The following is a 12,935-nucleotide window of genomic DNA, read 5'->3' on the forward strand; positions in this document are numbered from 1 at the left end:
AACAGCACTACAGGAACCATACCTTATCAAGGCTGGCATGCTGCCACACAGCCTCTCGATGCATAACACAGAGAGGAAATTACAGAAAAGGAGGACTGACTTCGGTGCCTTTTTCTTTTCCACGCAGTTAGTCTGCCCATTTATCTTCAGCCCAATACAGGGAGGCAGAAAGCAGGGGAAAAAAAGAAGGCAAATATATTCTATATTTGTGTTCTCTTTCTTCCAGTCCCACCCTAAGGCTGGTTTTGTAAACAGAAAGAAAGCTGATATATATATATATTTTTATCATGTTAACTACTCCCGTGATTGTGACATATCATACCGTCTACAAACATTTATCTACCGAACATTTTCCACTGAGAAAGTGTATCAGCTTTTGCGACACATGTCATTTTAGTCAGGCTATCTGCACCTTAAAACACTCAGTCTATTGTTTCAGCAGCAGCACAGACCTGCATGCTGAGTTACAGAAATTGTCCAACATCATATCATCTTGGCTGCAGATTTAATGTCGTGGAAGGTGAGACTTCACTGAAGATCCTTATACTATGGGACAAGGAAACCCAAGCTGCGGTTCCTTCTTTTTTGTGTGTGTGTGTTTTGTGTTTTCTTTTTAATATTGAGCCCAAGTCCATTACATCTCCTTCTGGGAAGACATTTCTCATATTAAGCCAAATTCCTTGAGTATTACTCATGTGGACATAATCACTGAATTAAATGAGATTGGTCACACCAGTGCGGAAATCAGGTTTTGATCTGATATGGCAAAAATAGAAAATATGGCGTGACATTTTTAAAAAAGCCCACAATAATACACATATATCTTTAAACCATCTAATCATGCAAAGTCTAATTGAAAGTTTTGTTTTTCAGGTCTACCTGAGTTTTAATACAGTGAACTAATTATAACTCTACTACACACAAGTTGTTGATAATTACCTATCCATGGGCAATAATGTTATTCATGTATAAGCCCAGGCAATTTTGTTAAACGAAGAGTAATTATTTTACTATCATTTTATTCTTAATTTTCAATTAAACAAGGCCTGAAAATTCCAGTTATAGAGCACAAGAAGTGCTGTTTTTTTTAACGGTACGTGGTGAAATCTGCTACTTTTTGCATTGCAAAAGCTTTTGTGCTATCCTGTTTTACTTGAAAGACCATGTATATTTGGAGAACTAGTAAGTTTAAGATACATAGACCAGAGAAACTGCTCTGTTGGCAAAGAGGAGGGAATATTCATGTATATTGCTTCAAAATCCAAAGCATGAGAACTAGTAAACCAAGGGTTCATTTGTTTCTTTGTTTTTTAAGTAAAAAACACCGACATGCCACAGGTACCTGCCTGTGCTACTAAAAATCAAAGTGCTAAGTTATCAAAACAATCAGACTGAGACACTACCTGTACACTTTTCAAAATCTTACTATTTTGGGGAGGATGTCAGCATACAGCTCCAGAGAATTACACGGCAACCCATTATCTTAACATAAAACACTCTAGCACGTGTTTTAATCATGTGCCAAGAAATTCCTCTACAGTAGCACTCTGCTCTGCTAACCCTTCCTTCCTGGCTTAGCTTACTTGAAAAGTATATTTTATTTATTTTTTTTTCCAAAGTAGAGTAAACATATGTTTTGTGAGTGCTACAGAGCTATGAAAGACACAAAGATTTCCATTTCACTGACACTTTGCTCCATCTCTGGGAAACAGAGGCCAGATCCCAGGTTAAACTGGCTTTTTACACAGCAACCTAAGGATTCACTCTACAGATGCTTCAGCTTAGTTAAGGGGAGAGGTTCTTCATTTCAAATAATAAGGGGAACAAATAAACATTTCAGATTTTTTAAGTGCTACACTCAGTTCTGTTGAACGCACTACTACCTGTTTTCTCGATTTGTCTGTGTGCTACCAAAATCAGCTTACCCCACGTAATTATATTCAGACACTTGCTGGATGTGCAAATACCATGTACGATATATAAGCAAATCCATTCTAATACAATATTTCAAAAAATAATTATTCTTAAAAGCTGGAAACGCATGCATCCAAATTATAGATGCTAGATTTTGAATAAAATATGCTTCTAGCTTCCATGCCAAGTACTCTACTTTGAGGATTAAAAACAAAAAGAAGAAAAACCCGACATAATTCTAATAACTGAAGCAGGAGCATCCTCATTTGTATGTCTGCAGAGTTACTAGACATTAAAGGATAAGTTCTATGAAAGAGTAATGGGGTGTGGAAGCTAGAAATTTCAGACTTCCCAAGCACATGTGTTGGTGGACAGGAATAAAGGGAAACTGAGAAAAGGCAAAAAAAAAAAAAGTTGGGTTTTGTTCTTTTAACTTAATTTACACCTGTAGGCACACAATGAATCTGGGAATATATATACGTATATTAAATATTTCCTTTTCAGTTAAGAAACTCCCTCAATGACTGTATACCAGAGCTTGTAACTGCAAATTCCGTTTCAATTTACTGGTGTGGCATACTGTGTAGTGCAAACATTCATTCTGATTTTTTTAATCCTGCCATTCACTTTTCCCATTGGGTCCCATCTTGCTTCCAAATAAATGAAGTGCAAAATTCTCCTTGAGAACAGGATTTGATACCTTCTGAGCAAGCAAGAGAGGCCTACATTTAGAAATGGTAAACCTGGTCTGAAAAGTAGAAGGAACAAGGATTAGAAGTGATTTACATAATTTATATTTTATAAACTTTGTAAAATTTATATGTGAGACATGTCAAATAATTTCACCAAGGGAATTTGGGACAGAATTTGAGGGAATTTAGATTTGACCAAAACTAAATCCCAAAATAGCATACTCAAGTGACATAAGCGGGGATGTAGTTGCAATGTTGGACTTGTTACAGTTGAATGCTGATTGTTTGGACACAAGAAAGATGTTTGAAGTAAGCTAATTGACATTTGCGGTGAGTGTGCTACCACAGTTTCAGTGACGTAAAGCTGTTCCTCAAGCCATGGTAACTCACGTCCAACCCCCAAATACACATGCTAAGAGCAGCCCCAAGGGGCACGGTCCGTTCCAGCATGAAGCAGCTCTCCCATGTGCTTAGAAAAAAAATCACCTCTTCTCTGCTTTCACCTGTAGCTATGCTGTTCTCCAAGGGGGTGAGGAAAAAGGTCAGGCGCTGAAGGCTGGAAGCACCACCGCAGTCTCTGAAGATGAGCAAATAGAACAAGGTCCATTTCACTTATTTCCCTTTTGGAGGTTTGTGCCCTGAAAGGCTTTAGATCGAAGGCCACTTAAAAGGAAAAATCAGTACTATAAAAACTAAGCAGCTATGGGACAATAGGAAAAGTTCTGATCTGTATAAAAAAAAAAAAAAAAACACTAGAAGACACAAAATAAACAAAGAAAGAGCACTCAGTCACCATAGTGGAGGGCTATTAACCATGCAGCCCCATAGCCATCTGCATCACGAACACACTGTGTTTGATACACTTGCAAATGAATCCCAACAGGGAGACAGAAAGATTGGAACAGCTAAGTGACAAAATCCACTGGTAATATTAAATCATGCAGAATAAAGGCAAGCGCTGATCGCAAAGAGGTACAGAAGGATTTAATGACACCAAATAACCAGCTGGTAAAAACACAGGCAAAATTCAATGCAATTTGAACACGGACTGATGTTAATAGGTTCATGGCAGGAAAAAAAACAAACACCTCAAATTCATACACGTAATGATGGGCTCTAAATGATTCAGGAATGAGATCTCGGATTTATAACAGACTGTTCTACAAAAGCATCAGCACAGTCAAAAAGCAAAGAGTGCACTAGCAATTGTTACAGCAGAGATCAAAATCAAACCCACCTTTATTCAGCACTGTAAAACGTTCAACTGCATCCTGAAAGTTGTAATCAACTCACACTCCCTCAGAAAAATATTAAGCAAAACTATAAACGTTTCAAGGAAGTAGAACAGAGACAACCAAAGGCCAGACACAATTTCCATTTGAGGAATAATTAAGTAGAGGAAAATCAGCTTGGAATATACTAGAAAGCATCAGGCATTTGTCAGGCTCAAAGCCGGTGAGAAGAAATGGCTCTATTTCTCATATTCTAGTTCTCTCTCTCGTACTCTTAATTCTCTCTAAAGATTTGTTCTTGCAGATGTTGAGCCTAGCACTGACCAAGACGTCTGACATCAAGGCCCTCTCTTGCCTGGGCTGTGCTCCAAAGCCAGCCCTGCTTTACCAGCCTGCTGGTAGCTCTCCCGTCAGTGCACAGAGGCATCCTCGCTTACCGTCACGGCGTCGGAGAAAGTCAAGTGGATTACAACCTCAGCCAGTGCTCGCCAGGTCGGCATTTCATTAAGCTGGGCTCCTCCAAGCTGGTTAAGTGTAGTCTTACAGTGAAACAAAAGGACCCAACTTAGCAAGCAGCTGATTATTCACTAATAAAACACGGTACTTAAAATTCACATCTCAGCTTACTCCGCGCTAGAGTCTCCCGTTTATATCTACCAGTAGCCTTGAGCTGTAGCTGCACTGATGCCGGGCGTTCAAGCGCACTGAGCAGCTGTTCCTGGAAGAAGTGCACACACCTCGAGAAGAAATCATCACGCGTTAAAGCTGAGGTACCTCCTCCCACGCTGAAGCAAGTTTCTATCTGCTCCAAGGGCCGTGACATGACCCTCCATGATCTCTTTTCTGGGGGACGTCTGACATAGCCCTGACAAGTCCAGAGGCTAGATTTCAGACAACCTAAGCCCATGGAAGAAGTGGAAATTGTAGGTAGTGTAATGCCAGGGTGGGAAGAAAAAAGCCTTCTAACTACTTCTTGCCTCAGAGCTTTTTCCACACCACCAAGTGTTCTGGGCCGACACTCTCCCATTTGCCTGTAGGGCACCACATGACAGCCCATAAAAATGATAACACGACATGCACCAAAGCAAAACATTTATTATTATGTTTCCTAACTACCTTCAGACTCCGAAATGAAAAAACATAGCAGCTGCTATGATGTCTGCCTGCAACTCAGTCATCAGGGAGAGGTCGGTGAAAAAGCGTACCGTGGAGACAGATGCTTCGGTGGAAAACAAAACAAAACAAAACAAAACACACAATACATCCTTGTAAGAACTCAGAAGCTGCAACCAAGTCTGGAAGAGACAAAATGATAAGAAAGCGCTGTACTTTCAAAATCTGGATTTAAACCAGGACAATAATGTCAGTAAAAGACTGCAGATGGCAGGTGGATAATTCCACAGCCCCTGGCCCCCAGCCCTAATCCTCTCAGAAGGCTTCAGCCAGACACAGGCTTCTAACAAAAGCGGTCAGAAAGAAAACGAAGGAAAATTACTCATGTGAAGGATTCCAAGCAGGCTGCAGTTTCTGCAGGTGTAGCGCACATATAGACATCAAACTCGTCATAAAACACACCTGAAATGATTCACTGCGATCGCTGTTAAAAACTCACTCAAATACTGAGCTGACACATGACAACTCAGACATTCATGGTGTCTTTTTCTTAAAACAAACAACTAAACAAAACCAAACACAAAGCTGACACTTTCCTCAGTGACTGACCCATATGACAAAATTGAAGGGGTTTTGACTTAGAAGTGATCAGCACAATATAAATGGACTAGCAACAGGTCTTGCTAAGATGTCACATTGCAGATGCTGACAAAACCTACAGAAAATACTCTCGACTCTGGCTTAAACTAATTGGCATCTCAACCTGGAAAAGAAAATGAGCCCACTGCAATGCGGACACAACGATCTGCACCCTTATAGAATTAATTTCCATCAAATCGAAATGTATTTTCCATAACGCAGATGAAAGTGCTTTCATCCATCTCCATGCCAGGTCACGCACCCAAAAATTTTACCTTCAGTGGCTCGTTTCACAGGAGCAGATGGTGCTTAGACGAGGAGGAAGGCAAGTCATGAGAGAGAAAGGGAAAGTAAGGAACAAGCTCTTAGAAGAAGCCTGGTTTAAATCAGGGTTTAAACAAGATTTCATGATTTGACGAGTACTTAAAAACACTTTTGATCACATGATAATTTTAAAAGCCTTGCCTTTCGTGCCTTTTTCTCCAGGATTAAGGCAGACCCACACTAAGCACATCATGCCCCAGCTACCCTCTGCCCTGAAGCCCAGCATCCACAGCAACCACTGTTCTGAACTTCCATCCATTGCTTCACAGGGATATGCCCAAACCCCATCCCCAACCACAGCCCGCTTCGCCCGCGGGCAAGTTTCCCCTGGAGGGTCAGAGAACCCATCCCCAGCTCGAGATTCAACCCTTTGGTCCAAATCCTCCTTGTGCCTGAGGGCTGCTCCCAATTAGCAGTCACACAATGAACAGCAGGGCTGTACTGCTAGACATCGCACTGCCGCACATGAGAGACCCCTTCTGGAGCTGCCGTCCCTGCTAAAAGCCATGGGTGGCCTGAGATGCACCTAGGGCTCGGAGAACAGGCAAAGGGCCTGAGGAATAAGAAGAAGGGAGCCACAGAGGAGCAGCAGCAGGACAGGAGTGCTGGCAGTCGGACAGAGTCTCCCCGTTGTTTCCAAGGACCTTCCATTTCAGGCAACATGCGGCAGAAACACTGACAAAGACCTATGAAAACAAAGTAACATCGTGGAAGAATAGGACAACAATATACAACCTTGCACGATCCTATGAGCTGATGATGTACACAGTCACGGTGCCTCACGGCGCCTCAAAATACACTGCTGAGAGTACCAAGACAACCCCTCTGCAACCAGATAACCTAAGAACCCAAGCTGTCGCGCAGCACTGGTTAGGCCGCCCAACATTGATCACAAGCTGTGTTCAGCTCTGGGGCCCCCAGCACAAGACACGGATCTGTAGGAGCAAGTTGAGAGAAGGGCCACAAAGATGGTAAGGGGCCTGAAGCAGCTCTCCCGTGGAGAGAAGCTGAGGGAGTTGGGGTTGTTCAGCCCAGAGGAGAGAAGGCTCCGGGGAGACCTTATAGTGGCCTGCCAGTGCCTAAAGGGGGCCTACAGGAAAGCTGGGGAGGGACTCTGTGTCAGGGAGTGTAGCAATAGGACAAGGGGGAATGGCTTTAAGCTAAAAAAAACGTTAAATTTAGATTAGCTGTTAGGAAGAAATTCTTTCTTATGAGGGTGGTGAGGCCCTGTCACAGGTTGCCCAGAGAAGCTGTGGATGCCCCATCCCTGGAGGTGCTCAAGGCCAGGCTGGATGGGGCTTTGGGCAACCTGGGCTGGTGGGAGGTGTCCCTGCCCACGGCAGGGTGGTTGGAATTAGATGATCCTTAAGGTCCCTTCCAACCCAAACCATGCTGTGATTCTATATTGACTGTTATACACAACCACATCCTCCAGGGAAGCAGTACTCCAAGAACATCCTGACATGCATGCATGTGAAAGCTATGCAACAAACAAGGCAGGAATTCACACATGTTTATTCTGGCTCTTCCTAACTTTTGAACACCTGCCTTCACAAGCCCGGTACTCTTTTGGATGACGGCATGAGATAAACCAAATACGGACAAGAGGAGGAAAAAAAAGTTTAGAAAGAAGCCACAACATGCAGCTCAGCAAGACTTTCCGCCCCCTCACGCTCTTGCTAGTTAGAAAATGATCTGGATTTTTAGGTTTAATATCAGTTAAAGAATCAAACTTTAAACAGAAACATTTACAAGCTATAGTCAGAACATAATTCATGGTTGGGTAAGCACAGGTGACAAAATTTAAATAGCCCTTTTCATCAACCTATATCAAAACATACAGAACAAGCAGACAAACAATTTAAGTTCAATAACCTAGAGCCAGAAACAGAGGTTCCATGGTATTACCAGAGCTAGAAGCTCCCAGACTGAACTCATGCTTTAGAATCAATGACAGCTTACAAACTGCCGTGCAAATTAATCTTAATCTCTGCTTGGCTTATCCCAAGTAATCAGACCATGAACCACATTACCTACTACCTATCAAACATAACTTTGTGTACAACGTGTGGAACATACAGCTAGGTTTGAAGTTCATGTCTACTTTAAGTTTCACTAGTTAGTGAATAACACAAAGAATTTGAATTCCTGTAATGAACACATTTGAACTTGAACAGGAATTATAAAGAAATACTTTTATTACTGTAAGGCCTATGGCAATTGGCCCACATGTAATTATTTGTTTGAGCTCAAATAGGCAAAAATTAAGGTATTCTTCTGATTGAAGCGTTAGGATGAGAAGAGCCTGTGGTTCAATTTCAACAAAATATCTACATTAAATTTCTCAGCAAGATGCTAAACTCACGTTTGCTTAAAAAATATTTATTTCTCACTAAATGGGTGGCTGATTTTTTTTTCCCAGAGCGGTATACTTTTGGAGGGAAAACTGTGAATGCCGTCAGAACATTATGCTCTACAATACGCAGATGAGAGTTTTTTCACTACCAATAATTTTTGTCTCTTCCAATCCTCAGAAGAATCTTCCAATCCTCAGAATGTCTCTTCCAATCCTCAGAATGCCTTTGAGCATCAAAGTAGTAAAACAAAAACTTCAGCAAACACCGCTTTAATCTCCTACCACCAATACTTAAGATGCTCTGACGGAGACTGAGAAAACTCTAAAGAATTAAACAAACATCAGGAGCGAGTGCACCTGTCAGAGATACTGAAATTTCATCTCTATTTTGCCTCATGTAATTACTCATCCAGACAATAATCTGAGTTTTGATTAGAAGGTTGTTTTTGTATGTTGTTTTTTTTCCCTGAGTAGCACAAAAAAAATAGAGACAAATTTAAACCCATAAAATGCTGGTACAAAATTTAAGCAACCTGTAATTGCATAACAAGTAAGGCTGCACTTCACTCTATCACATTTCTCCTTGGTACTAAAGGAATGTACACCTTCAACAGATTCAACTATGTACAACACAGATTTCTGCAAACCTGTCAATAATATTATACAGCATACACACCATATTTTTCTAGGAGTACATCCACCTTACATGCAACTCTGCTGACAAAAGCCTTCAGAATAATTTCTGAGTAAAATAATAGCAAATATTCTTGCATACCATTGCTAGATTGTGGACCATTAGGAACAGCACAGTTACTTCTTGACTATTCCACTCCCTGTTAGCTAGTACTGCTGAAGGACAGGTTGTTATAGTAAGGTTATACCATACATACATATATACTATACATACAAATATATACATATATGAAATGCTAAAGAGAATGGAGGTGAGACCTGGTAGCTGGACACAAGGCAGAGAAGGTAATTATGCCCTTGCTAAATATTATCACTGAGTGAGGTTTCTCCAAAATGCAGCTCTACACTTTCTACTTTTGGTTGGATCATTCTTAAAGTCACATGTTTAATTCCTTAATAAACAAAGAGAGAAAATGACTTAGTTCCCCCACCCCAAGCAATTACAATTCATTATTGTCTCCTACAAGTATCTCCCTAGGCCAATCTTGCAAGTGAAATATGGTACCTCATTTGTTGTTTTAAATAAAATACTTCCTTTAGTGACATGCTGCACTGATGTATCGCTAAGAAAAGGTATGACTGTGAGCCCTCTGGAAGTTTATCTTAAGTCTTAACTGCTGAATTACAAATCCCAAACTAATGAGAGTAAATAAATAAAACAATGTTGTCAGATGGCGTAATTAATTTAAGAACCTAAAGTGATTTACAAACATTCTTTGTTATGCCATCCATCCAAACAGATAAATATTGTTAGTCCTACGACACAAATTTAGAGAGTAAGGGGCAGCAAGGTTTCTTCTTACATCACAAGATGACTCACTGGCAAAGTGCAAAGGTGAAGCTGAAGATAAATGGAGAAATACAACTTGGGGCTTAACCGCTATTACCATACCCTACAAGAACCTCATTCCTTAAGATATCATTCGTCGAATCAAGTGCAAGAACATCATTAAGATTGACAACGTGAGCTCCAGAACATGCCACCTGGGACAGGACACGATCCTAAGCCAGGTGCTGCAACTACACCGTATTGACTTAGACCAACATCCCCACCGTTTCTGTTCCTCCCCAGAAAAGAAAAAAGAGCTCTGCAAAAAGCTTGCAGAAAAGATCCTGGATGAAGAGGAGGCTGATCACCTTATTTTTACTGATCCCTTATGGATTATTTTATTGTAGCGCTCAAAGTCAGTCTCCAGCATGAGGTTGAAAGCACGGTGTGGGTAAATATCAAGAAGCAGGGGAAAGTAAAAACCTTTCCCAAGGGAATACTACCACAAAGTCACTTTTGAATTTGATTAAAGTTTCTTTTCAAACAAACAACAAGGGGAGAAGTAGTGAGAGCACTTCTGTTACAGAATTCCCATCCCCTCCGGCCAGACTAAGGGGGCCTCACCAGCACAAACTGGCACGCGCCACCTCAACACCAGGCAGCCACATATGGACTTCACAGACCTTCTGCCCCACTGAAATCTAAAGGCTGGTGCCCCATACGTTATGCAGCTAGTGAATGGTACTTTTGGTACATTCAGCGGACGTAACTTCTGCTCAGAAATTGCTGTTAAGTTCTGAATTAAGTCATTACGCTACATCTTCCTGCCTGCGATCGGAAGAGCGGAAATGTAATCATGCATCTCCAGAAACAGCATGTTTTCTGAGTATCTAGAGAACACAGATTACAAAATACCTGGAACTCGGGCCTGCCAAAATAAATTGTTACAAAACTAGCTGCACACCTGGACGTATCACCTTGAAAGCAAGGTGGTTAGGTAAATAACACTCTCCTCCTCAAAACAAGCCATGCACTCAAACAGTCCTACCAGAGGGCTTGCACCATGCCCAACTAACGCTGCGTAAGCATTTAGTCCTTGATAGATTTTTACGTCTTTGAACAGAGATGGATTTACAGATGTTCCCGGCAGATCCCGGCATTAACATTGGTAGGTCATTTTAAGATAACGTGGACAGCTAGTGGGGGGAGAAGATCACCGATCCACCTGCCACTTTCTGTACCTCCAAGTCTTCTCCTTCAGCACGAGCGGCACCCAGCAGCGGACAACACGTCCTTTCGGACACGGGCGCTCTACAAATACCGAACGCAAATCCAAATAAACACAGGGTAACTATAAAAATAAGAGCAGGCGGGTTTCGGGAGAGCAATAGAGCAGTCTAGGACTCTCGGTGCTGCACCCCAGGCCCGGGGCTCCTGGCACGTTGGCGTTGCCGGGTCCAGGCCCCGCTCAGCGATCACCCTGCCCCCGGGGGGAGCCCCCCGGCACGGCGGGGACGTTTCCAGCGGAGTTTTCGGGTGGTGCCGACAGCGGGGAGGACGCCTCCCAGCCGGGCTGCCGCTTCCCATCAGACGCCGCCTCACAAGTTGGCAGGAGAGCGCTGCGGCTCCCCGCTCGCCCCCCAAGCCCGGCGAGGACCCGCACCCCCGCCGCACCGCCGCCGGTCCCCCCGGCACGGAGGGAGGGCGGGCAGCGCTGTAACTCCCCGGGCTCCCGTCCCGCGGGGCCCCCGCCCCCTGCCCGGGGCGGCAGCCCGGCCGCAGCCCCCTCAGCGGCCACCCCGGCCCCGGGACCCCGCCGAGCAGCCCCCTCCCGGCCCGCTCCGCGCCCCGCCGGGCTCCGGGACGAGCCCTACCGTCTCCGCCGGAGCCTCCGCCGCCGGGCTGGGCTCCCGCGGGCCGCCGGCCCCGGAGGTGGTGGCGCCGCCGGGGCCGTGCCCGCTGCGAGGGCGACACCCAGCGGCAGCGCCCGGGCCCGGGCCGCCGCCGTCGCCCCGGTGGCCTCGCATTTTCCAGAGGGGAAGGCGGCCGGTGGCTCGGCCCCGTACCTGGGGCGGTGAAGCCTGGGCTGGAGGTCGGAGGGAGCCGAGGTGAGAGTTTGGGGGGACCCACCCCGCTCCTTCCTGCAGGGTGCCGGGGACCTCTGGTGCACCTGAGTCATGTGTGGGCAATTCCGTGTGTAAATTGGTAACTCGCTAACCGGCAGGAAGGCAAGTTAGACAGGAACATCTCCAGGCTGCAGCACAGGAGAAAGGAATCAGTGTGAGTAGGGTAAGTAACGTAATAGGGGAGGCATCCCAAGCAGAAAGCACCCAGAGAGAAGCCGTTCCTCATGCAATGCAAGCAACGGTTAAGCTGTATGTTAAATAAGTCCCACATACGTAAATGTTTGCAGGACTACTTTGGCTGCGTTTGATCATTACGATTGAGAAACAAGATGTTAACGCATAGCGGAAAAAAAGGTTTCCTTGGCATTGATCTGCAGCCAATCTAATGGGAGGTTTTCTCCTTTAGCAGAAGCACGAGGAGGTGCTGTCACAATCCTGCAAACGTAGATGCGGGTGGGCTCCCTCAGTTGTGTGGATGTTAGTGGGACCATACCCGTGCTCAATTACTGTAAACTTGTTTAATGCAAACAGCCACTTATGTATTTTTTTTCCTGTTGAGAAGAGAAATTCATGAATTCCCTCAGTTGCCTGAAACAGAAAGTTTTTGTCATGTTTGTGAAACTCAGCTCCTCTCTGACAGAGTCCAAGCACATCCAATATCATGCACGGTGTATATGCAAAGACTCAGCCCCGTGTCTACCTGCCCTTACTACCAGTCCCGTGACTGAAGGCATGGCGCTGTTTCATTATGTGCTACAGGCTTTGAAGTTCAATGACCTGACAAAAGATGAAAGAGAAAGATTTAAAAATAAATAAATAAAAAGAGAAAGATAAAAAAAAAAAGAAAAAAGGAAAGCAAGTGATTAGTGTTAAAGAGATACTAGAAAAAGAAAGATTAAAAAAAAGGAAAAAATAAGGAACAGAAAAAGGAAGAGAAAAAAGTAAGATAAAAAGGAAAAAGTATAAAAATAAAAAGGAAAGGAAAAAGGAAGACAAGAAGAGAAAGAAAAAAAAGAGAAAAGGAAAAAGAAAAAAAAAGAGAAAAAGCCAAGTGCAGAGGGGACGCAGAACAACTTG

The 12,935-nt window shown here is 43.6% G+C and overlaps 1 protein-coding gene across 2 annotated transcripts in view; it reads right to left on the reverse strand.

Moving 5' to 3' along the window:
- The window catches only part of ANKRD6 (ankyrin repeat domain 6), a 116,097-nt gene extending 104,379 nt beyond the window's left edge, over positions 1–11,718 (reverse strand). The window contains exon 1 of one of the 2 annotated variants that reach the window (XM_048049517.2): positions 11,607–11,718. The gene's annotated coding sequence lies outside the window, so the exon portion shown is untranslated. Of the gene's footprint in view, positions 1–4,275; positions 4,294–11,606 lie in introns of those variants that run through there. The other variant, XM_066994538.1, reaches the window with a different exon arrangement.
- Between the last annotated feature and the right edge of the window lie 1,217 nt (positions 11,719–12,935).

Source organism: Anser cygnoides, chromosome 3 (genome assembly GCF_040182565.1).
Source record: "Anser cygnoides isolate HZ-2024a breed goose chromosome 3, Taihu_goose_T2T_genome, whole genome shotgun sequence".
Lineage (NCBI taxonomy): Eukaryota > Metazoa > Chordata > Aves > Anseriformes > Anatidae > Anser > Anser cygnoides.